The following is a 26471-nucleotide window of genomic DNA, read 5'->3' as shown; positions in this document are numbered from 1 at the left end:
TTGTCTAGTCCCTTTTGAGGGCAAGACAGAAGAACCACATCGTGATGATGTGGAGGGTTTTATTGATACTATCACTGTAGGGGAAACTAGGAAAGTTTCCGATGCACGAATCACTAGCATACATTTTCCTGTTTTACGTTACTTTGCATTATTTGCTAGTCGTTGCTTAATTGGTCACGGAAACTGTGGAAACCTTAGTATCCCTGATATTTTTAATTTGCTCCAAGGTTTATACAGTGATAACACTTTTAGTATGGGTGGTTGCTACGTCTTGAGCTTGCGTTGGTTTTCCCCAAAGAGGAAGGGATGATGCAGTAGAGTAGCGTAAGTATTTCCCTCAATTTTTGAGAACCAAGGTATCAATCCTGTAGGAGGCCACGCTCAAGTCCCTCGTACCTGCAGAAAGCGATAGCTACTCGCAACCAACGCGATTAGGGGTTGTCAATGCCTTCACGGTCACTTACGAGAGTGAGATCTGATAGATATAATATTTTTGGTATTTTTGGTATAGAGATGCAAAGTAAAAAGTAAAAACAAAGTAAAAAAGCAAAACAATATTAAAGTGATGGACATTGATATGATGAGAATAGACCCGGGGGCCATAGGTTTCACTACTGGCTTCTCTCAAGAGCATAAGTATTCTACGGTGGGTGAACAAATTACTGTTGAGCAATTGATAGAATTGAGCATAGTTATGAGAATATCTAGGCATGATCATGTGTATAGGCATCACGTCCGTGACAAGTAGACCGAAACGATTCTGCATCTACTACTATTACTCCACTCATCGACCGCTATCCAGCATGCATCTAGAGTATTAAGTTAAAAACAGAGTAACGCCTTAAGCAAGATGACATGATGTAGAGAGATAAATTCATGCAATATGAAATAAACCCCATCTTGTTATCCTCGATGGCAATGATGCAATACGTGCCTTGCTGCCCCTTCTGTCACTGGAAAAGGAAACCGCAAGATCAAACACAAAGCTAAGCACTTCTCCCATGGAAAGAACTACCAATTTAGTTGGCCAAACCAAACGGATAATTCGAAGAGACTTGCAAAGATAACCAATCATACATAAAAGAATTCAGAGAAGATTCAAATATTATTCATAGATAGACTTGATCATAAACCCATAATTCATCGGTCTCAACAAACAAACCACAAAAAAGAAGATTACATCGAATAGATCTCCACAAGAGAGGGGGGGAACTTTGTATTGAGATCCAAAAAGAGAGAAGAAGCCATCTAGCTACTAAATATGGACCCGAAGGACTGAGGTAAACTACTCACACTTCATCGGAGAGGCTATGATTATGTAGAAGCCCTCTGTGATGACGGTCCTCTCCGCGGAGCTCCGGAACAAGCCCCAAGATGGGATCTCGTGGATACAGAAAGTTGCGGCGGTGGAATTAGGTTCTTGGCTCCTGTTCTGATCGTTTGGGGGTACATAGGTATATATAGGAGGAAGAAGTACGTCGGAGGAGCACCGAGGGGCCCATGAGGCAGGGGGCGCGCCCTAGGGGGGCGCGCCCCACCCTCGTGACCGCCTCTCCGATGCCTTGGCATAGGGTCCAAGTCTCCTGGATCACGTTCGGTGAGAAAATCACATTCCCGAAGGTTTCATTCCGTTTGGACTCTGTTTGATATTCCGTTTCTTCGAAACACTGAAATAGGCAAAAAAAAAGCAATTCTGGGCTGGGCCTCCGGTTAATAGGTTAGTCCCAAAAATAATATAAAAGTGGAAAATAAAGCCCAATATAGTCCAAAACAATAGATAATATAGCATGGAGCAATCAAAAATTATAGATATGTTGGAGACGTATCAGGCATCCCCAAGCTTAATTCCTGCTCGTCCTCGAGTTGGTAAATGATAAAAAGAGAATTTTTGATGCGGAGTGCTACTTGGCATAATTTCAATGCAAATCTTCTGAATTGTGATATGAATATTCAGATTCGAAAGATTCAAGACAAAAGTTTATATTGACATAAAATAATAATACTTCAAGCATACTAACAAAGCAATTATGTCTTCTCAAAATAACATGGCCAAAGAAAGTTATCCCTACAAAATCATATAGTCTGGCTATGATCTATCTTCACCACACAAAGTATTTAAATCATGCACAACCCCGATGACAAGCCAAGCAATTGTTTCATACTCTAACTTTTTCAAAACTTTTTCAATCTTCACGCAATACATGAGCGTGAACCATGGATATAGCACTATAGGTGGAATAGAATGGTGGTTGTGGAGAATACAAAAAGGAGAAGATAGTCTCACATCAACTAGGCGTATCAACGGGCTATGGAGATGCCCATCAATAGATATCAATGTGAGTGAGTAGGGATTGCCATGCAACGGATGCACTAGAGCTATAAGTATATGAAAGCTCAAAAAAGAAACTAAGTGGGTGTGCATCCAACTTGCTTGCTCATGAAGACCTACGGCAATTTGAGGAAGCCCATCATTGGAATATAGAAGCCAAGTTCTATAATATAAAATTCCCACTAGTATATGAAAGTGATAACATGAGAGACTCTCTACTATGAAGATCAGGTGCTACTTTGAAGCACAAGTGTGGTAAGAGGATAGTAACATTGTCCCTTCTCTCTTTTTCTCTCATTTTTTTATTTGGGCCTTTTCTATTTTTTATATATGGCCTCTTTTTATTTGGGCTTCTTTGGCCTCTTTTTTTATTTATTTTTCGTCTGGAGTCTCATCCCGACTTATGGGGAATCATAGTCTCCATCATTCTTTCCTCACTGGGACAATGCTCTAATAATGATGATCATCACACTTTTATTTTTCTTACAACTCAACAATTACAACTTGATACTTAGAAAAAAATATGACTCTATGTGAATGCCTCCGGCGGTATACCGGGATATGCAATATGACAATGATGAATGTGTCATGATGAACCAGATGGTGGAAAGTTGCATGACAATATCTCTCGGAATGGCTATGGAAATGCCATGATAGGTAGGTATGGTGGCTGTTTTGGGGAAGGTATATGGTAGGTGTATGATACCGGCGAAAAGTGCGCGGTATTAGAGGCTAGCAAAGGTGGAAGGGTGAGAGTGCGTATAATCCATGGACTCAACATTAGTCATAAAGAACTCATATACTTATTGCAAAAATCTAGAAGTTATTGATACGTCTCCAATGTATCTATAATTTTTGATTGCTCCATGCTATAGTATCTAATGTTTTGGACTATATTGGGCTTTATTTTCCACTTTTATATTATTTTTGGGACTAATCTATTAACCCGAGACCCAGCCCAGAATTGCTGTTTTTTGCCTATTTCAGTGTTTCGGAGAAACAGAATATCAAACGGAGTCCAAACGGAATAAAACCTTCAGGAACGTGATTTTATCACCGAACGTGATCCAGGAGATTTGGACCCTACTCCAAGGAGTCAAAGAGGAGGTCGCGAGGGTGGGGGGCGCCCCCCCTAGGGCGCGCCCCCTGCCTCGTGGGCCCCTCGATGCTCCACCGACGTACTCCTTCCTCCTATATATACATACGTACCCCCAAACGATCAGATACGGAGCCAAAAACCTAATTCCACCGCCGCAACTTTCTGTATCCACGAGATCCCATCTTGGGGCCTGTTCCGAAGCTCCGCCGGAAGAGGGCCATCATCACGAAGGGCTTCTACATCATCATAGCCTCTCTGATGAAGTGTGAGTAGTTTACCTCAGACCTTCGGGTCCATATTTAGTAGCTAGATGGCTTCTTCTCTCTTTTTGGATCTCAATACAAAGTTCTCCCCCTCTCTTGTGGAGATCTATTCGATGTAATCTTCTTTTTGCGGTGTGTTTGTTGAGACCGATGAATTGTGGGTTTATGATCAAGTCTATCTATGAATAATATTTGAATCTTCTCTGAATTCTTTTATGTATGATTGGTTATCTTTGCAAGTCTCTTTGAATTATCCGTTTGGTTTGGCCAACTAGATTGGTAGTTCTTGCCATGGGAGAAGTGCTTAGCTTTGGGTTCGATCTTGCGGTGTCCTTTCCCAGTGACAGAAGGGGCAGAAAGGCACGTATTGCATCGTTGCCATCGAGGATAACAAGATGGGGTTTATTTCATATTGCATGAATTTATCTCTCTACATCATGTCATCTTGCTTAAGGTGTTACTCTGTTTTTAACTTAATACTCTAGATGCATGCTGGATAGCGGTCGATGAGTGGAGTAATAGTAGTAGATGCAGAATCATTTCGGTCTACTTGTCACGGACGTGATGCCTATACACATGATCATGCCTAGATATTCTCATAACTATGCTCAATTCTGTCAATTGCTCAACAGTAATTTGTTCACCCACCGTAGAATACTTATGCTCTTGAGAGAAGCCACTAGTGAAACCTATGGCCCCCGGGTCTATTCACATCATATCAATCTCCATCACTTTAATCTTGCTTTGCTTTTTACTTTTCCTTTACTTTTTACTTTGCATCTTTATACCAAAAATACCAAAAATATTATATCTATCAGATCTCACTCTCGTAAGTGACCGTGAAGGGATTGACAACCCCTAATCGCGTTGGTTGCGAGTAGCTATCGTTTTGTGCAGGTACGAGGGACTTGAGCGTGGCCTCCTACTGGATTGATACCTTGGTTCTCAAAAACTGAGGGAAATACTTACGCTACTCTGCTGCATCATCCCTTCCTCTTCGGAGAAAACCAACGCAAGCTCAAGACGTAGCAAGAAGGATTTCTGGCGCCGTTGTCGGGGAGTCTACGCAAAAAGTCAACATACCAAGTACCCATCACAATCCCTATCTCTCGCATTACATTATTTGCCATTTGCCTCTCGTTTTCCTCTCCCCCACTTCACCTTGCCGTTTTATTCGCCCTCTCTCTATCCTCCCTCTCTTTCTCTATTTGCCTCTTTTTGCCCGCTTGCTTTTTGTTTGCTCGTGTGGTTGGAATAGTCATTTATTTATTACTAAACAGAGAACCTAAGATCTATGGATCCTCATCCGCTTGCTAATCTTTTTAAGAGATCCAGTTATGTTGAACCAATTTCTAGTGAGTTTTGTGCACTAGATTATCTTTATGAGGTTTTGCTTGAAATTCGTGAATCTAAAAAGTGTGATGAAGTACTTCATGAAGTGATTCACGATAGATCTTTGAATAAAAAGCATGATTGCAATGATGATAGTATAAATTCTGTTAATATAAATTGTGCTAATAATATGCAAAACCCTAATCTTGGGGATGCTAGTTTTGCTATGTCCTCTACTTGTTGCAATGATCATGATTGGGGTGATTCTTCTTATGATCTTGAAAATTTATTTAAGCCCCATGATGAATATGAGATTGATTATAATGTTTGCAATAATATTGAAAGTGGGTTTGGAAGAATGTCAACTTTAGATCCCACATATTTGGAGAATGTTCAATCTTATGAAGTTTTTGATAAAAGTGCATTTGGAAAGGTCATGACTTTAGTTAATGTTAATCCCACTATTCTGGAAGAGTGTCAACTTTACATGCATGTGGATCATGTTGAAAGTATTCTATGTGATAGCTATTTTTTGAATTTGCTTATGATCCTACATGTAATTATTATGAGAGAGGAAAATATGGTGGTAGAAATTTTCATGTTACTAAATTACCTCTCGTTATGTTGAGATTGCTATTGTTTCTTTCCGCTTCCTTGCATATTCTAGTTTTTGCTTGCCTTGATAATTTGTTTGCCTATAAGATGCCTATGCATAGGAAGTATGTTAGACTTATATGTGTTTGTCACGTGTTTTATGATGCTCTCTTTGTGCTTCAATTCTTGTCTTTCATGTGAGCATCATTGAAATATTATGCCTAGCTATAAGGCTTTAAAGAAAAGCCCTTGTTGGGAGACATCCCAATATTTTTTCTTGCTGCTTAGTAATAAATAAATTATTTAGCCTCTGTTTGGTTGTGTTTTTTTGTGTTTAATTAGTGTTTGTGCCAAGTAGAACCGTTGGGAAGACTTGGGGAAAGTCTTGTTGAACTTGCTGTAAAAAACAGAAACTTTAGCGCTCACGAGAACTGCTGTAATTTTTATTTGAAGAGTGCTATTTATTTAATTCATTTTCAAGATGATTAATAGATAAATTCCTCACGTCCATAAATTTATTTTAGAATTTTTGGGGTTCCAGATCTTGCGCTAGCTACAGATTACTACAGACTGTTCTGTTTTTGACAGATTCTGTTTTTCGTGTGTTGTTTGCTTATTTTGATGAATCTATGGCCAGTAAAATAGTTTATAATCCATAGAGAAGTTGGAATACAGTAGGTTTAACACCAAGAAATAAATAATGAGTTCATTACAGTACCTTGAACTGGTCTTTTGTTTTCTTTCGCTAACGGAGCTCGCGAGTTTTCTATTTTGAGTTTTGTGTTGTGAAGTTTTCAAGTTTTGGGTGAATTATTTTGATGGATTATGGAACAAGGAGTGGCAAGAGCCTAAGCTTGGGTATGCCCATGGCACCCCCAAGATAATCCAAGGACACCAAAAATTCAAAGTTTGGGGATGCCCCGGAAGGCATCCCCTCTTTCGTCCACTTCCATCGGTAATTTACTTGGAGCTATATTTTTATTCACCAACATGATATGTGTTTTGCTTGCAGCGTCTTGTATTATTTGTGTCTTTGTGTCTTAGTATGCCACAATCATCCTTGCTGTACACACATTTTGAGAGAGCCATACATGAATTAAAATTTGATAAAATACTCTATGTGCTTCACGTATATGTTTTGAGCTATGTAGTTTTGCTCTATGTGCTTCACTTTCCACTCCTTGTTCCATAATCCATCAAAAGAATTCACCCAAAACTTGAAAACTTCACAACACAAAACTTAAAGTAGAAAACTCGTAAGCTCCATTAGCGAAAGAAAACAAAAGACCACTTCAAGGTACTGTAATGAACTCATTCTTAATTTATGTTGGTGTTAAACCTACTTTATTCCAACTTATCTATGGATTATAAACTATTTTATTAACCATAGATTCATCAAAATAAGCAAACAACACACGAAAAACAGAATCTGTCAAAAACAGAACAGTCTGTAGTAATCTGTAGCTATCGCACGATCTGGAACCCCAAAAATTCTAAAATAAATTTCTGGACGTGAGGAATTTATCTATTAATCATCTGCAAAAAGAATTAACTAAATAGCACTTTTAAAATAAAAATGACATCAGTTCTCGCGAACGCTAAAGTTTCTGTTTTTTACAGCAAGTTCAACAAGACTTTCCCCAAGTCTTCCCAACGGTTCTACTTGGCACAAACACTAATTAAGCACAAAAAACACAACCAAAACAGAGGCTAGATAATTTATTTATTACTAAGCAGGAGCAAAAAGGAAGGAATAAAAATAAAATTGGGTTGCCTCCCAACAAGCGCTATCGTTTAACGTCCCTAGCTAGGCATAAAAGCGAGGATAGATCTAGGTATTGCCATCTTTGGTAGGCAATCCATAAGTGGCTCTCATGATAGTTTCATATGGCAATTTTATTTTCTTTCTTGGAAAGTGTTCCATGCCCTTTTTTAATTGAAATTGAAATCTAATATTCCCCTCCTTCATATCAATAATCGCACCAACCGTTCTAAGGAAAGGTCTACCAAGAATAATAGGGCAAGAAGGATTGCAATCTATATCAAGAACAATGAAATCTACGGGCACATAATTCCTATTTGCAACAATAAGAACATCATTAATCCTTCCCATAGGTTTCTTAATAGTAGAATCCGCAAGATGCAAGTTTAGAGAGCAATCATCAAAATTACGAAAATCTAGTAAATCACACAAAGTCTTGGGAATAGTAGAGACACTAGCACCCAAATCACACAAAGCATAAAACTCATGATCTTTAATTTTAATTTTAATAGTTGGTTCCCACTCATCATAGAGTTTTCTAGGGATAGAAACTTTCAACTCAAGTTTTTCTTCATAAGATTGCATCAAGGCATCAATAATATGTTCGGTGAAGGCTTTATTTTGACTATAAGCATGTGGAGAATTTAGCACGGATTGCAACAAGGAAATACAATCAATTAAAGAGCAACTTTCATAATTAAATTCCTTGAAATCCAATATAGTGGGTTTAGCAACATCTAGATTTTTATTTCTTTCAATCCCACTTTCATCAATTTCATCATAAAGATCTAAATACTCCAAATTTTTTGAACGCCTTCTAGGTAAAGGAAGATCATATTCAGCTTCATCAAGATTCATATTGCAAAACAAAGATTTAATAGGAGACACATCAATAACTTTTAGATCTTCATCTTGATTTTCATAGGCATTCGGTTTAGCAGCCATCTTATTGACTAAGGTGGCTTGCATATCCGAAATTTCAGCAGTCATCTTTTCTAGACGAGCAATTTGGGATCTTATACCATCAAATTCTTTAGACATATCATCTAGCTCTTTATTCATATAACTCATAAAACTTTTTTGCTCCTTAAGCTCGTTTCTAAAGAAATTATTATGCTCACATTGCAAAACCATAAACTTCCTAACGTTGGTTTCGATCTCCTCTAACCTTTTGAGGTGCAGATCACCAAATCTCAGTTGAGCCATCGCGACAAACAAGCAATCTAACACACGAGCAAACAAGAGCAAACGGGCAAAAGAGGCAAATAGAGATGGAGGATAGAGAGAGAGGGCGAATAAAATGGCAAGGGTGAAGTGGGGGAGAGGAAAACGAGAGGCAAATGGCAAATAATGTAATGCGAGAGATAGGGATTATGATGGGTACTTGGTATGTTGACTTTTTGCGTAGAATCCCCGGCAACGGCGCCAGAAATCCTTCTTGCTACGTCTTGAGCTTGCGTTGGTTTTCCCCGAAGAGGAAGGGATGATTCAGCAAAGTAGCGTAAGTATTTCCCTCAGTTTTTGAGAACCAAGGTATCAATCCAGTAGGAGGCCACGCTCAAGTCCCTCGTACCTGCACAAAGTGATAGCTACTCGCAACCAACGCGATTAGGGGTTGTCAATGCCTTCACGGTCACTTACGAGAGTGAGATCTGATAGATATAATATTTTTGGTATTTTTGGTATAGAGATGCAAAGTAAAAAGTAAAAACAAAGTAAAAAAGCAAAGCAATATTAAAGTGATGGAGATTGATATGATGGGAATAGACCCGGGGGCCATAGGTTTCACTACTGGCTTCTCTCAAGAGCATAAGTATTCTACGGTGGGTGAACAAATTACTGTTGAGCAATTGACAGAATTGAGCATAGTTATGAAAATATCTAGGCATGATCATGTGTATAGGCATCACGTCCGTGACAAGTAGACCGAAACGATTCTGCATCTACTACTATTACTCCACTCATCGACCGCTATCAAGCATGCATCTAGAGTATTAAGTTAAAAACAGAGTAACGCCTTAAGCAAGATGACATGATGTAGAGAGATAAATTCATGCAATATGAAATAAACCCCATCTTGTTATCCTCGATGGCAATGATGCAATACGTGCCTTGCTGCCCCTTCTATAACTGGGAAAGGACACCGCAAGATCGAACCCAAAGCTAAGCACTTCTGCCATGGCAAGAACTACCAATCTAGTTGGCCAAACCAAATGGATAATTCGAAGAGACTTGCAAAGATAAACAATGATACATAAAAGAATTTAGAGAAGATTCAAATATTATTCATAGATAGACTTGATCATAAACCCACAATTCATCGGTCTCAACAAACACACTGCAAAAAGAAGATTACACCGAATAGATCTCCACAAGAGAGGGGGAGAACTTTGTAGTGAGATTCAAAAAGAGAGAAGAAGCCATCTAGCTACTAACTATGGACCCGAAGGTCTGAGGTAAACTACTCACACTTCATCGGAGAGGCTATGATGATGTAGAAGCCCTCCGTGATGACTGCCCTCTTCCCGCGGAGCTCCGGAACAGGCCCCAAGATGGGATCTCATGGATACAGAGAGTTGTGGCGGTGGAATTAGGTTTTTGGCTCCGTATCTGATCGTTTGGGGGTACGTATGTATATATAGGAGGAAGGAGTACGTAGGTGGAGCATTAAGGGGCCCACGAGGCAGGGGGGCGCGCCCTAGGGGGCGCGCCCTAGGGGGCGCGCCCCCCACCCTCGTGACCGCCTCTCTGATGCCTTGGCGTAGGGTCCAAGTCTCCTGGATCACGTTCGGTGAGAAAATCACGTTCCCGAAGGTTTCATTCCATTTGGACTCTGTTTGATATTTCGTTTCTTCAAAACACTGAAATAGGAAAAAAACAACAATTCTGGGCTGGGCCTCCGGTTAATAGGTTAGTCCCAAAAATAATATAGAAGTGGAAAATAAAGCCTAGTATAGTCCAAAACAGTAGATAATATAGCATGGAGCAATCAAAAATTATAGATACGTTGGAGACGTATCAGCGGTATTATTGCCAAATGGTTAAGTCTGAACCGTACCAAAGGCCCTATCTTTGGAGGCATCTATGCCTCACGCCTAGCTGCACATTTTAACATACCTATTAGGCATGTTGAGAAGGAAGAAAAGGTGATGCCCCGTGTTTATCTAGATTATAAAAGTATGGTAGCACATGATTTTATTGTTAAGAATAGGGCAGGAGAGCTTAAATATCAATTGTTCTTTAACAAACATCATCCTGGGACTATTACCCTGCCTGCTCCTTCTTTGTTTGATTTTTCTGTAGGCACGTACCTTGTTCCATTGACGGCTATTCAAGCTTACTGGAAACCTGCACCAGCCGAGGAGCCAGAGCCGGAACCACAATTTGATCCCTCACGACAGTCTAATTACCAGTGGGATCCAGAGATGATTGCCAGCCAATGGCAATCGGAGCCTTCTTCTTCCTCATCCCAGTATGACCCAACTATTATTATGGATATCCGCTAGGCCAACCGTGGCCATAGACCAACTTAGGCCAAAAGCCTAAGCTTGGGGGAGTACGTATTTCCCACCGACATTACATTTATGTTCACACACACATTGCTAGATGTCGGTGCTCATAATTTTTCATTGTATCATCCATGCTAGTTTATTTTCCTTTTTATGCTTTCTTCTTGTGTGTTTAATAAACCTTAAGAAAAACCAAAAAAATTAGTTGTAGCTTTTAGCTAGTTTTAATTTCCATGCTTGTAGTAGGAATTAAAAAGAAAACCCAAAAATATTTCCTGTTCTTCTTTTGCTTGCTGGGAGCTTTCCCGTGTAAATAGTTTTATTTCTTTTCTTTTCTTTGGGGGTCGACAGGAGAATACCATATTTAAATTGTTGAAGTGGCTCTTATATGCATTATTGTTTATCTGACAAAAGATCCCATATTGCCTTGTCTTCTCCTGTTTATTGAATGCTTGCAGATTCCAGCTTAGTCCAATGCACGTGCACTATTATTATTATTCACACTATTCGGTCGTGCAAGTGAAAGGCAATTATGATGATTTATGATGGACTGGCTGAGATGAGAAAAGCTGGTATGAACTCGACCTATTTTTTTGTAAATATGATTAGTTCATCGTTCCTGATTCAGCCTATTATGAATAAACATGTTTGCAATGACAACTAGAGATCATAGTTTCTTGTGCCATGCTTAATTAGCTATAAGTTATAATGGTTTACCTTGCGTGCCAACATGCTATTGAGATAGTTATGATGTGGTATGATAGGGCGGTATCCTCCTCTGAATGATTTAAGTGACTTGACTTGGCACATGTTCACGCGTGTAGTTGAAACAAAATCAACATAGCCTTCACGATATTTATGTTCATGGTGGATTATATCCGACTCATGCTTGCATTCGGTGTTGATTAATTTTAATGCATGTTCATGACTGTTGTCACTCTCTAGCTGGTCGCTTCCCAGTCTTTTGCTAGCCTTCACTTGTACTAAGCGGGAATACTGCTTGTGCATCCAATCCCTTAAACCCCAAAGTTATTCCATATGAGTCCACTATACCTACCTATATACGGTATCTACCTGTCGTTCCAAGTAAATTTGTATGTGCCAAACTCTAAACCTTCAAATAAATATCATGTTTTGTATGCTCGAATAGGTCATGTATCAACTAGGGTTGTCTGTATCTTCCATGTTAGGCGGATTATTCTCAAGAGGAGTGGACTCCGCTCCTCACTCACGAGATAAATGGTTGGTCACCAGGATAACCAGTCCCATGCTTTATGCAAACTAAATCAAAATAATTGCAAACAAAACTCCCCCTGGGACTCTTGTTAGTTGGAGGCACTCGTTGTTTCAAGCAAGCCATGGATTGATGCTTGTTGGTGGAAGGGGGGAGTATAAACTTTACCATTCTATTTGGGAACCGCCTATAATATGTGTAGCATGGAAGATATTGCCATCTCTTGGTTGTTATGTTGACAATGAAAGTATACCGCTCAAAATATTATTCACCTCTGTTTCAAAACCAAGCTCTGGCACCTCTACAAACCCTGCTTCCCTCTGCGAAGGGCCTATCTATTTACTTTTATGATGAGTCATCATTCTCTTATTAAAAAGCACCAGTTGGAGAGCACTGCTGTCATTTACATTCATTACTATTAATTTACATTGAGTATGACTTGACTGGATCTCTTTTACCATGGATTACAATGTCTAGTCAGTCCTTGGTCTTTAAAGGTGCTCTGCATTTATGTCTTGCGGTCTCAGAAAGGGCTAGTGAGATACCATCTTGTTATATCATATTATGATTGTTTTGAGAAAGTGTTGTCATCCGAGATTTATTATTATGGCTCGCTAGTTGATTATGCTATTGATATGAGTAAACTTGAGACCTATGCGTTATTGCAAATGTGGTTAGTTATAATCTTTGCTAAAAACTTGAATGCTGGCTTTACATATTTACAACAACAAGAGCAATCAGAGTTTGTAAAAGTTTTTCTTTATCACTTTCAGTTTGTCAACTGAATTGCTTGAGGATAAGCAAATGTTTAAGCTTGGAGGAGTTGATACGTCTCCAACGTATCTACTTTTCCAAACACTTTTGCCCTTGTTTTGGACTCTAACTTGCATGATTTGAATGGAACTAACCCGGACTGACGCTGTTTTCAGCACAATTACCATGGTGTTATTTATGTGCAGGAGCAAACATTCTCGGAATGACCTGAAACTTCACAGAGCGACTTTTTAGAATATAAGAAAAATACCTGCAAAAGATGGAGGCCAGGGGGCCCACCACCTTGCCACGAGGGTGGGGGCGCGCCTGGCCCCCTAGGGCACACCCCCTACCTCGTGGGCCCCCTGTTGCCTCTCCGACTCCAACTCCACCTCCATATATTGAGTTTCTATGAGAAAAAAAATCAGAGAGAAGAAATCATCGCGTTTTACGATACGGAGCCGCCGCCAAGCCCTAAAACCTCTCGGGAGGGCTGATCTGGAGTCCGTTCGGTACTCCGGAGAGGGGAATTCGTCGCCATCGTCATCATCAACCATCCTCCATCACCAATTTCATGGTGCTCACCGCCGTGCGTGAGTAATTCCATCATGGGCTTGCTGGATGGTGATGGGTTGGATGGGATCTATCATGTAATCAAGTTAGTTTTGTTAGGGTTTGATCCCTAGTGTCCACTATGTTCGGAGATTGATGTTGCTATGACTTTGCTATGCTTAATGCTTGTCACTAGGGCCCGAGTGCCATGATTTCAGATCTAAACCTATTATGTTTTCATCAATATATGAGTGTTCTTGATCCTATCTTGCAAGTCTATAGTCACCTATTATGTGTTATGATCCGTTAACCCCGAAGTGACAATAATCGGGATACTATTCGGTGATGACCGTAGTTTGAGGAGCTCATGTATTCACTATGTGTTAATGCTTTGTTCCGGTTCTCTATTAAAAGGAGGCCTTAATATCCCTTAGTTTCCGTAAGGACCCCGCTGCTACGGGAGGGTAGGACAAAAGATGTCATGCAAGTTCTTTTCCATAAGCACGTATGACTATATTCTGAATACATGCCTACATTATATCAATGAACTGGAGCTAGTTCTGTGTCACCCTAGGTTATGACTGTTACATGATGAACCGCATCCGGCATAATTCTCCATCACTGATCCATTGCCTACGAGCTTTCCATATATTGTTCTTCGCTTATTTACTTTCCCGTTGCTATTGCTATCATCACTACAAAATACCAAAAACATTGCTTTTACTACTGTTACCTTTTGCTACCATTACCACTACTATCATATTACTTTGCTACTAAATACTTTGCTGCAGATACTAAGTTTCCAGGTGTGGTTGAATTGACAACTCAGCTGCTAATACTTGAGAATATTCTTTGGCTCCCCTTGTGTCGAATCAATAAATTTGGGTTGAATACTCTACCCTCGAAAACTGTTGCGATCCCCTATACTTGTGGGTTATCAGTGCAACACTCTCTTTGGCCCCAAATAATTTCCTTTTGACTTTAAGCCTATCAAGAGGTGTAGCTATGGTGTAAATACAACCAAGCCCCCTAGTGATTTCCCTTTGGCTTTAAGCCGATCAAGAGGTGTAGCTAAGGTTCAGATATGACCAAGCCCCCTAGTGATTTCCTTTTATATGTGTGGCTTTACAAGTCGGATCAACATAACTCCGCTTTGTAAACAGAAGCCCCCATGAAAACACATGATGTAAAGGAAACAGAGACCCCGCTTTAGCTGAGGCTCCGGTTTATTATATTGATCATAATATATACATTGTCATAATTATGTACATAAGAAAGAGCCTATGGCTTAAGTATAGTAAGGCCGAAGATGAGCTATATTCCACGGCCGCTTGGTCTCCTCCTCCGATTTACGTGTGTCTTTGTACTCTCGAACATCGATAAGGTAGTATGATCCATTGTGTAAATTTTTGCTGACCACAAAAGGCCCTTCCCAAGGTGGGGATAACTTGTGCATATCAGTCTGATCCTGGATGAGCCGGAGCACCAGATCGCCTTCTTGAAAAGTCCTAGTTTTAACCCGGTGGCTGTGATAATGTCGCAGATCTTGTTGGTAAATCACCGAACGTGCTGCCGCAAGATCACGCTCCTCATCTAACAGGTCCAGTGAGTCCTGACGTGCTTTCTCGTAATCAGCTTCAACATAAGCCGCCACACGGGGCGAGTCATGACGTATGTCACTAGGGAGAACTGTTGGGGAATGTATTAATTTCAAAAAAATTCCTACGCACACGCAAGATCATGGTGATGCATAGCAACGAGAGAGGAGAGTGTTTTCTATGTACCCTCATAGACCGAAAGTGGAAGCGTTAGCACAACGCGGTTGATGTAGTCGTACGTCTTCACGGCCCGACCGATCAAGCACCGAAACTACGGCACCTCCGAGTTCTAGCACACGTTCAGCTCGATGACGATCCCCGGACTCCGATCCAGCAGAATGTCGGGGAATAGTTCCGTCAGCACGAAGGCGTGGTGACGATCTTGATGTTCTACCGTCGCAGGGCTTCGCCTAAGCACTGCTACAATATTATCGAGGATTATGGTGGAAGGGGGCACCGCACACGGCTAAGAGATAAATGATCAATTGTTGTGTCTTTGGGGTGCCCCCCTGCACCCGTATATAAAGGTGCAAGGGAGGAGGAGGCCGGCCCTAGGAGGGGGCACGCCAAGTGTGGAGTCCTACTAGGAATCCCTAGTCCTAGTAGGATTCCACCTCCCATATGGAATAGGAAAAGAGGAAGGGAAAAGGAGAAGGAAGGAAGGGGGCGCCCCCTTTCCCTAGTCCAATTCGGACCAGACCAAGGGGAGGGGTGCGGCCACCCTTGAGGCCCTTTTCCTTCTTTCCCGTATGGCCCAATAAGCCCAATACGTATTCCCGTAACTCTCCGGTACTCTGAAAAATACCTGAATCACTCGGAACCTTTCCGATGTCCGAATATAGTCGTCCAATATATCGATCTTTACGTCTTGACAATTTCGAGACTCCTCGTCATGTCCCCGATCTCATCCGGGACTCCGAACTCCTTCAGTACATCAAAACTCATAAACTCATAATATAATTGTCATCGAAACCTTAAGCGTGCGGACCCTACGGGTTCGAGAACAATGTAGACATGACCGAGACACGTCTCTGGTCAATAACCAATAGCGGAACCTGGATGCTCATATTGGCTCCCTCATATTCTACGAAGATCTTTATCGGTCAGACCGCATAACAACATACGTTGTTCCCTTTGTCATCGGGATGTTACTTGCCCGAGATTCGATCGTTGGTATCTCAATACCTAGTTCAATCTCGTTACCGGCAAGTCTCTTTATTTGTTCCGTAATACATCATCCCGCAACTAACTTATTACTTGCAATGCTTGCAAGGCTTATGTGATGTGCATTACCGAGAGGGCCCAGAGATACCTCTCCAACAATCGGAGTGACAAATCCTAATCTCGAAATACGCCAACCCAACAAGTACCTTCGGAGACACCTGTAGAGCACCTTTATAATCACCCAGTTACGTTGTGTCGTTTGGTGGCACACAAAGTGTTCCTCCGGTAAACGGGAGTTGCATAATCTCATAGTCATAGGAACATGTATAAGTCATGAAGAAAGCAATAGCAACAAACTAAACGATCAAGTGCTATGCTAACGGAATGGGTCAAGTCAATCACATCATTCTCCTAATGATGTGATCCCGTTAATCAAATGACAACTCATGTCTATGGTTAGGAAACATAACCATCTTTGATCGAGCTAGTCAAGTAGAGGCATACTAGTGAAACTCTGTTTGTCTATGTATTCACACATGTATTATGTTTCCGGTTAATACAATTCTAGCATGAATAATAAACATTTATCATGATATAAGGAAATAAATAATATCTTTATTATTGCCTCTAGGGCATATTTCCTTCAGTCTCCCACATGCACTAGAGTCAATAATCTAGTTCACATCGCCATGTGATTTAATACCAATAGTTCACATCACCATGTGATTAACACCCATAGTTCATATCGACATGTGACCGACACCCAAAGGGTTTACTAGAGTCAATAATATAATTCACATCACTATATGATTAACACCCAAAAGGTACTAAGGTGTGATCATGTTTTGCTTGTGAGAGAAGTTTAGTCAACGGGTCTGCCATATTCAAATCCATAAGTATTTTGCAAATTTCTATGTCAACAATGCTCTGCACGGAGCTACTCTAGCTAATTTCTCCCACTTTCAATATGTATCCAGATTGAGATTTAGAATCATCTGGATCAGTGTCAAAATTTGCATTGACGTAACCCTTTACTACGAACCCTTTTTGTCACCTCCATAATAGAGAAACATATCCTTATTCCACTAAGGATAATTTTGACCGCTGTCCAGTGATCTACTCCTAGATCACTATTGTACTCCCTTGCCAAAAACAGTGTAGGGTATACAATAGATCTGGAACACAGCATGGCATATTTTATAGAACCTATGGCCAAGGCATAGGGAATGAGTTTCATTATCTTTCTATCTTTTGCCATGATCGGGCTTTGAGTCTTACTCAGTTTCCCACCTTGTAACACAGGCAAGAACTCTTTCTTTGACTGTTCCATTTTGAACTACTTCAAAATCTTGTCAAGGTATGTACTCATTGAAAAACTTATCAAGCGTCTTGATTTATCTCTATGGATCTTGATGCTCAATATGTAAGCAGCTTCACCGAGGTCTTTATTTGAAAAACTCCTTTCAAACACTCCTTTATGCTTTGCAGAATAATTCTACATTATCTCAGATCAACAATATGTCATTCACATATACTTATCAGAAATGATGTAGTGCTCCCACTCACTTTCTTGTAAATACAGGTTTCACCGCAAGTCTGTATAAAACTATATGCTTTGATCAACTTATCAAAGCGTATATTCCAACTCCGAGATGCTTGCACCAGTTCATAGATGGATCGCTGGAGCTTGCATATTTTGTTAGCACCTTTAGGATTGACAAAACCTTCTGGTTGTATCATATACAACTCTTCTTTAATAAATCCATTAAGGAATGCAGTTTTGTTTATCCATTTGCCAGATTTCATAAAATGTGGCAATTGCTAACATGATTCGGACAGACTTAAGCATAGATACGAGTGAGAAACTCTCATCGTAGTCAACACCTTGAATTTGTCGAAAACTTTTTGCGACAATTCTAGCTTTGTAGATAGTAACACTACTATCAACGTCTGTCTTCCTCTTGAAGATCCATTTAATCTCAATGGCTCGCCGATCTTTGGGCAAGTCAATCAAAGTCCATACTTTGTTCTCGTACATGGATCTCATCTCAGATTTCATGGCCTCAAGCCATTTCGCGGAATCTGGCTTCATCATCGCTTCCTCATAGTTCGTAGGTTCGTCATGGTCAAGTAACATGACCTCCCGAATAGGATTACCGTACCACTCTGGTGCGGATCTCACTTTGGTTTACCTTCGAGGTTCGGTAGTAACTTGATCTGAAGTTACATGATCATCATCATTAGCTTCCTCACTAATTGGTGTAGTAGTCACAGGAATAGATTTCTGTGATTAACTACTTTCCAATAAGTGGGCAGGTACAGTTACCTCATCAAGTTCTACTTTCCTCCCACTCACTTCTTTCGAGAGAAACTCCTTCTCCAGAAAGGATCCATTCTCAGCAACAAATGTCTTGCCTTCGGATCTGTGATAGAAGGTGTACCCAGCATTTTCTTTTGGGTATCCTATGAAGATTTACTTCTCCGATTTGGGTTCGAGCTTATCATTTTGAAACTTTTTCACATAAGCATTGCAGTCCCAAACTTTAAGATACGACAGCTTAGATTTCTCGCCAAACCACAGTTCATACGGTGTCGTCTCAACAGATTTAGATGGTGCCCTATTTAACGTGAACGCAGCTGTCTCTAATGCATAACCCCAAAACGATAGTGGTAGATCGGTAAGAGACATCATAGATCGTACCATATCTAATAAAGTACGGTTATGACATTCGGACACACCATTACACTATGGTGTTCCAGGTGGTGTGAGTAGTGAAACTATTTCACATTGTTTTTAACTGAAGGCCAAACTCGTAACTCAAATATTTTACTTCTGCGATCATATCGTAGAAACTTTTATTTTTGTTACGATGATTCTCCACTTCACTCTGAAATTCTTTGAACTTTTCAAATGTTTCAGACTTGTGTTTCATCAAGTAGATATACTCATATCTGCTCAAATCATCTGTGAAGATCAGAAAATAATGATACCTGCCGCGAGCCTCAATATTCATCGGACCACATACATCAGTATGTATGATTTCCAACAAATCTGTTGCTCGCTCCATTGTTCCGGAGAACGGAGTCTTAGTCATCTTGCCCATGAGGCATGGTTCGCAAGCATCAACTGATTCATAATCAAGTGATTCCAAAAGCCCATCAGCATGGATTTTCTTCATGCGCTTTACACCAATATGACCTAAACGGCAGTGCCACAAATAAGTTGCACTATCATTATTAACTTTGCATCTTTTGGTTTCAATATTATGAATATGTGTATCACTACGATCGAGATCCAACGAACCATTTTCATTGGGTGTGTAACCATATAAGGTTTTATTCATGTAAACAGAACAACAATTTATTCTCTTACTTAAATGAATAACCGTATTGCAATAAACATGATCAAATCATATTCATGCTCAACGCAAACACCAAATAACACTTATTTAGGTTCAACACTAATCCCAAAAGTATAGGGAGTGTGCGATGATGATCATATCAATCTTGGAACCACTTCCAACACACATCGTCACTTCACCCTTAACTAGTCTATGTTCATTCTGCAACTCCCGTTTCGAGTTACTACTCTTAGCAACTGAACCAGTATCAAATACCGAGGGGTTGCTACGAACACTAGTAAAATACACATCAATAATCTGTATATCAAATATACCTTTGTTCACTTTGCCATCCTTCTTATCCGCCAAATACTTGGGGCAGTTCCGCTTCCAGTGACCAGTCCCTTTGCAGTAGAAGCACTTAGTCTCAGGCTTAGGACCAGACTTGGGCTTCTTCACTTGAGCAGCAACTTGCTTGCCGTTCTTCTTGAAGTTCCCCTTCTTCCCTTTGCCCTTTTCTTGAAACTAGTGGTCTTGTCTACCATCAACACTTGATATTTTCTTGATTTCTACCTTCATCAATTTCAGCATTACGAAGAGCTTGGGAATCGTTTCCGTTATCCCTTGCATATCATAGTTCATCACGAAGTTCTACTAACTTGGTGATGGTGACTAGAGAATTCTGTCAATCACTATTTTATCTGGAAGATTAACTCCCACTTGATTCAAGCGATTGTAGTACCCAGACAATCTGAGCACATGCTCACTGCTTGAGCTATTCTCCTCCATCTTTTAGCTATAGAACTTGTTGGAGACTTCATATCTCTCAACTCGGGTATTTTCTTGAAATATTAACTTCAACTCCTGGAACATCTCATATGGTCCATGACGTTCAAAACGTCTTTGAAGTCCCGATTCTAAGCCGTTTAAGCATGGTGCACTAAACTATCAAGTAGTCATCATATTGAGCTAGCCAAATGTTCATAACATCTGCATCTGCTCCTGCAATAGGTTTGTCACCTAGCGGTGCATCAAAGACATAATTCTTCTGTGCAGCAATGAGGATAAACCTCAGATCACGGATCCAATCCGCATCATTGCTACTAACATCTTTCAACTTAGTTTTCTCTAGGAACATATCAAAATAAAACAGGGGAGCTAAACGCGAGCTATTGATCTACAACATAGATATGCTAATACTACCAGGACTAAGTTCATGATAAATTAAAGTTCAATTAATCATATTACTTAAGAACTCCCACTTAGATAGACATCCCTCTAATCCTCTAAGTGATCACGTGATCCAAATCAACTAAACCATGTCCGATCATCACGTGAGATGGAGTAGTTTCAATGGTGAACATCACTATGTTGATCATATCTACTATATGATTCACGCTCGACCTTTCGGTCTCCGTGTTCCGAGGCCATATCTGTTATATGCTAGGCTCGTCAAGTTTAACCTGAGTATTCCGCGTGTGCAACTGTTTTGCACCCGTTGTATTTGAACGTAGAGCCTATCACACCTGATCATCACGTGGTGTCTCGGCACGAAGAACTTTTGCAACGGTGCATACTCAGGGAGAACACTTATACTTTGATAATTTAGTGAGGGATCATCTTATAATGCTACCGTCAATCAAAGCAAGATAAGATGCATAAAAGATAAACATCACATGCAATCAATATAAGTGATATGATATGGCCATCATCATCTTGTGCTTGTGATCTCCATCTCCGAAGCACCGTCATGATCACCATCGTCACCGGTGCGACACCTTGATCTCCATCGTAGCATCGTTGTCGTCTCGCCAATCTTATGCTTCCACGACTATCGCTACCGCTTAGTGATAAAGTAAAGCATTACAGCGCAATTGCATTGCATACAATAAAGCGACAACCATATGGCTCCTGCCAGTTGCCGATAACTCGGTTACAAAACATGATCATCTCATACAATAAAATTTAGCATCATGTCTTGACCATATCACATCACAACATGCCCTGCAAAAACAAGTTAGACGTCCTCTACTTTGTTGTTGCAAGTTTTACGTGGCTGCTACGGGCTTAGCAAGAACCGTTCTTACCTACGCATCAAAACCACAACGATAGTTTGTCAAGTTGGTGCTGTTTTAACCTTCGCAAGGACCGGGCGTAGCCACACTTGGTTCAACTAAAGTTTGAGAAACTGACACCCGCCAGCCACCTGTGTGCAAAGCACGTCGGTAGAACCAGTCTCGCGTAAGCGTACGCGTAATGTCGGTCCGGGCCGCTTCATCCAACAATACCGCCGAACCAAAGTATGACATGCTGGTAAGCAGTATGACTTATATCGCCCACAACTCACTTGTGTTCTACTCGTGCACAACATCAATGCATAAAACCTAGCTCGGATGCCACTGTTGGGGAACGTAGTAATTTCAAAAAAAATCCTACGCACACGCAAGATCATGGTGATGCATAGCAACTAGAGAGGAGAGTGTTGTCTACGTACCCTCGTAGACCGAAAGCGGAAGCGTTAGCACAACGCGGTTGATGTAGTCGTACGTCTTCACGGCCCGACCGATCAAGCACCGAAACTATGGCACCTCCGAGTTCTAGCACACGTTCAGCTCGATGACGATCCCCGGACTCCGATCCAGCAGAATGTCGGGGAATAGTTCCGTCAGCACGAAGGCGTGGTGACGATCTTGATGTTCTACCGTCGCAGGGCTTCGCCTAAGCACCGCTACAATATTATCGAGGATTATGGTGGAAGGGGGCACCGCACACGGCTAAGAGATAAATGATCAATTGTTGTGTCTTTGGGGTGCCCCCCTGCACCCGTATATAAAGGTGCAAGGGAGGAGGAGGCCGGCCCTAGGAGGGGGCACGCCAAGTGTGGAGTCCTACTAGGAATCCCTAGTCCTAGTAGGATTCCACCTCCCATATGGAATAGGAAAAGAGGAAGGGAAAAGGAGAAGGAAGGAAGGGGGCGCCCCCTTTCCCTAGTCCAATTCGGACCAGACCAAGGGGAAGGGTGCGGCCACCCTTGAGGCCCTTTTCCTTCTTTCCCGTATGGCCCAATAAGGCCCAATACGTATTCCCGTAACTCTCCCGTACTCCGAAAAATACCCGAATCACTCGGAACCTATCCGATGTCCGAATATAGTCATCCAATATATCGATCTTTACGTCTTGACCATTTCGAGACTCCTCGTCATGTCCCCGATCTCATCCAGGACTCCGAACTCCTTCGGTACATCAAAACTCATAAACTCATAATATAACTGTCATCGAAACCTTAAGCGTGCGGACCCTACGGGTTCGAGAACAATGTAGACATGACCGAGACACGTCTCCGGTCAATAACCAATAGCGGAACCTGGATGCTCATATTGGCTCCCACATATTCTACGAAGATCTTTATCGGTCAGACCGCATAACAACATACGTTGTTCCCTTTGTCATCGGTATGTTACTTGCCCGAGATTCGATCGTCGGTATCTAAATACCTAGTTCAATCTCGTTACCGGCAAGTCTCTTTACTCGTTCCGTAATACATCATCCCGCAACTAACTCATTAGTTGCAATGCTTGCAAGGCTTAAGTGATGTGCATTACCGAGAGGGCCCAGAGATACCTCTCCGACAATCGGAGTGACAAATCCTAATCTCGAAATACGCCAACCCAACAAGTACCTTCGGAGACACCTGTAGAGCACCTTTATAATCACCCAGTTACGTTGTGACGTTTGGTGGCACACAAAGTGTTCCTCCGGTAAACGGGAGTTGCATAATCTCATAGTCATAGGAACATGTATAAGTCATGAAGAAAGCAATAGCAACAAACTAAACGATCAAGTGCTATGCTAACGGAATGGGTCAAGTCAATCACATCATTCTCCTAATGATGTGATCCCGTTAATCAAATGACAACTCATGTCTATGGTTAGGAAACATAACCATCTTTGATCAACGAGCTAGTCAAGTAGAGGCATACTAGTGACACTCTGTTTGTCTATGTATTCACACATGTATTATGTTTCCGGTTAATACAATTCTAGCATGAATAATAAACATTTATCATGATATAAGGAAATAAATAATAACTTTATTATTGCCTCTAGGGCATATTTCCTACAGTCTCCCACTTGCACTAGAGTCAATAATCTAGTTCACATCGCCATGTGATTTAATACCAATAGTTCACATCACCATGTGATTAACACCCATAGTTCACATCGACATGTGACCAACACCCAAAGGGTTTACTAGAGTCAATAATCTAGTTCACATCGCTATGTGATTAACACCCAAAGGTACTAAGGTGTGATCATGTTTTGCTTGTGAGAGAAGTTTAGTCAACGGGTCTGCCACATTCAGATCCGTAAGTATTTTGCAAATTTCTATGTCAACAATGCTCTGCACGGAGCTACTCTAGCTAATTGCTCCCACTTTCAATATGTATCCAGATTGAGATTTAGAGTCATCTGGATCAGTGTCAAAATTTGCATCGATGTAACCCTTTACGACGAACCTTTTTGTCACCTCCATAATCGAGAAACATATCCTTATTCCACTAAGGATAATTTTGACCATTGTCCAGTGATCTACTCCTAGATCACTATTGTACTCCCTTGCCAAAAACAGTGTAGGGTATACAATAGATCTGGTACACAGCATGGCATATTTTATAGAACCTATGGCCAAGGCATAGGGAATGAGTTTCATTCTCTTTCTATCTTCTGCCGTGGTCGGGCTTTGAGTCTTACTCAGTTTCACACCTTGTAACACAGGCAAGAACTCTTTCTTTGACTGTTCCATTTTGAACTACTTCAAAATCTTGTCAAGGTATGTACCCATTGAAAAACTTATCAAGCGTCTTGATCTATCTCTATAGATCTTGATGCTCAATATGTAAGCAGCTTCACCGAGGTCTTTCTTTGAAAAACTCCTTTCAAACACTCCTTTATGCTTTGCAGAATAATTCTACATTATCTCCGATCAACAATATGTCATTCACATATACTTATCAGAAATGATGTAGTGCTCCCACTCACTTTCTTGTAAATACAGGCTTCACCGCAAGTCTGTATAAAACTATATGCTTTGATCAACTTATCAAAGCGTATATTCCAACTCCGAGATGCTTGCACCAGTCCATAGATGGATCGCTGGAGCTTGCATATTTTGTTAGCACCTTTAGGATTGACAAAACCTTCTGGTTGCATCATATACAACTCTTCTTTAATAAATCCATTAAGGAATGCAGTTTTGTTTATCCATTTGCCAGATTTCATAAAATGTGGCAATTGCTAACATGATTCGGACAGACTTAAGCATAGATACGAGTGAGAAACTCTCATCGTAGTCAACACCTTGAACTTGTCGAAAACCTTTTTGCGACAATTCTAGCTTTGTAGATAGTAACACTACTATCAACGTCCGTCTTCCTCTTGAAGATCCATTTAATCTCAATGGCTCGCCGATCTTTGGGCAAGTCAATCAAAGTCCATACTTTGTTCTCATACATGGATCTCATCTCAGATTTCATGGCCTCAAGCCATTTCGCGGAATCTGGGCTCATCATCGCTTCCTCATAGTTCGTAGGTTCGTCATGGTCAAGTAACATGACCTCCAGAACAGGATTACCGTACCACTCTGGTGCGGATCTCACTCTGGTTTACCTACGAGGTTCGGTAGTAACTTGATCTGAAGTTACATGATCATCATCATTAGCTTCCTCACTAATTGGTGTAGTAGTCACAGGAACAGATTTCTGTGATGAACTACTTTCCAATAAGGGAGCAGGTACAGTTACCTCATCAAGTTCTACTTTCCTCCCACTCACTTCTTTCGAGAGAAACTCCTTCTCTAGAAAGGATCCATTCTCAGCAACGAATATCTTGCCTTCGGATCTGTGATAGAAGGTGTACCCAACATTTTCTTTTGGGTATCCTATGAAGATTCACTTCTCCGATTTGGGTTTGAGCTTATCAGGTTGAAACTTTTTCACATAAGCATTGCAACCTCAAACTTTAAGAAACGACAGCTTAGGTTTCTTGCCAAACCATAGTTCATACGGTGTCGTCTCAACAGATTTAGATGGTGCCCTATTTAACGTGAATGCAGCTGTCTCTAATGCATAACCCCAAAACGATAGTGGTAGATCGGTAAGAGACATCATAGATCGCACCATATCTAATAAAATACGGTTATGACGTTCGGACACACCATTACACTGTGGTGTTCCAGGTGGCGTGAGTAGTGAAACTATTTCACATTGTTTTTAACTGAAGGCCAAACTCGTAACTCAAATATTTTACTTCTGCGATCATATCGTAGAAACTTTTATTTTTGTTACGATGATTCTCCACTTCACTCTGAAATTCTTTGAACTTTTCAAATGTTTCAGACTTGTGTTTCATCAAGTAGATATACTCATATCTGCTCAAATCATCTGTGAAGATCAGAAAATAATGATACCTGCCGCGAGCCTCAATATTCATCGGACCACATACATCAGTATGTATGATTTCCAACAAATCTGTTGCTCGCTCCATTGTTCCGGAGAACGGAGTCTTAGTCATCTTGCCCATGAGGCATGGTTCGCAGGCATCAACTGATTCATAATCAAGTGATTCCAAAAGCCCATCAGCATGGAGTTTCTTCATACGCTTTATACCAATATGACCTAAACGGCAGTGCCACAAATAAGTTGCACTATCATTATTAACTTTGCATCTTTTGGTTTCAATATTATGAATATGTGTATCACTACGATCGAGATCCAACGAACCATTTTCATTGGGTGTGTAACCATATAAGGTTTTATTCATGTAAACAGAACAACAATTTATTCTCTTACTTAAATGAATAACCGTATTGCAATAAACATGATCAAATCATATTCATGCTCAACGCAAACACCAAATAACACTTATTTAGGTTCAACACTAAT

This window comes from Triticum aestivum, chromosome 3A, assembly GCF_018294505.1.
Source record: "Triticum aestivum cultivar Chinese Spring chromosome 3A, IWGSC CS RefSeq v2.1, whole genome shotgun sequence".
Lineage (NCBI taxonomy): Eukaryota > Viridiplantae > Streptophyta > Magnoliopsida > Poales > Poaceae > Triticum > Triticum aestivum.
This window is presented reverse-complemented; position numbering follows the sequence as displayed.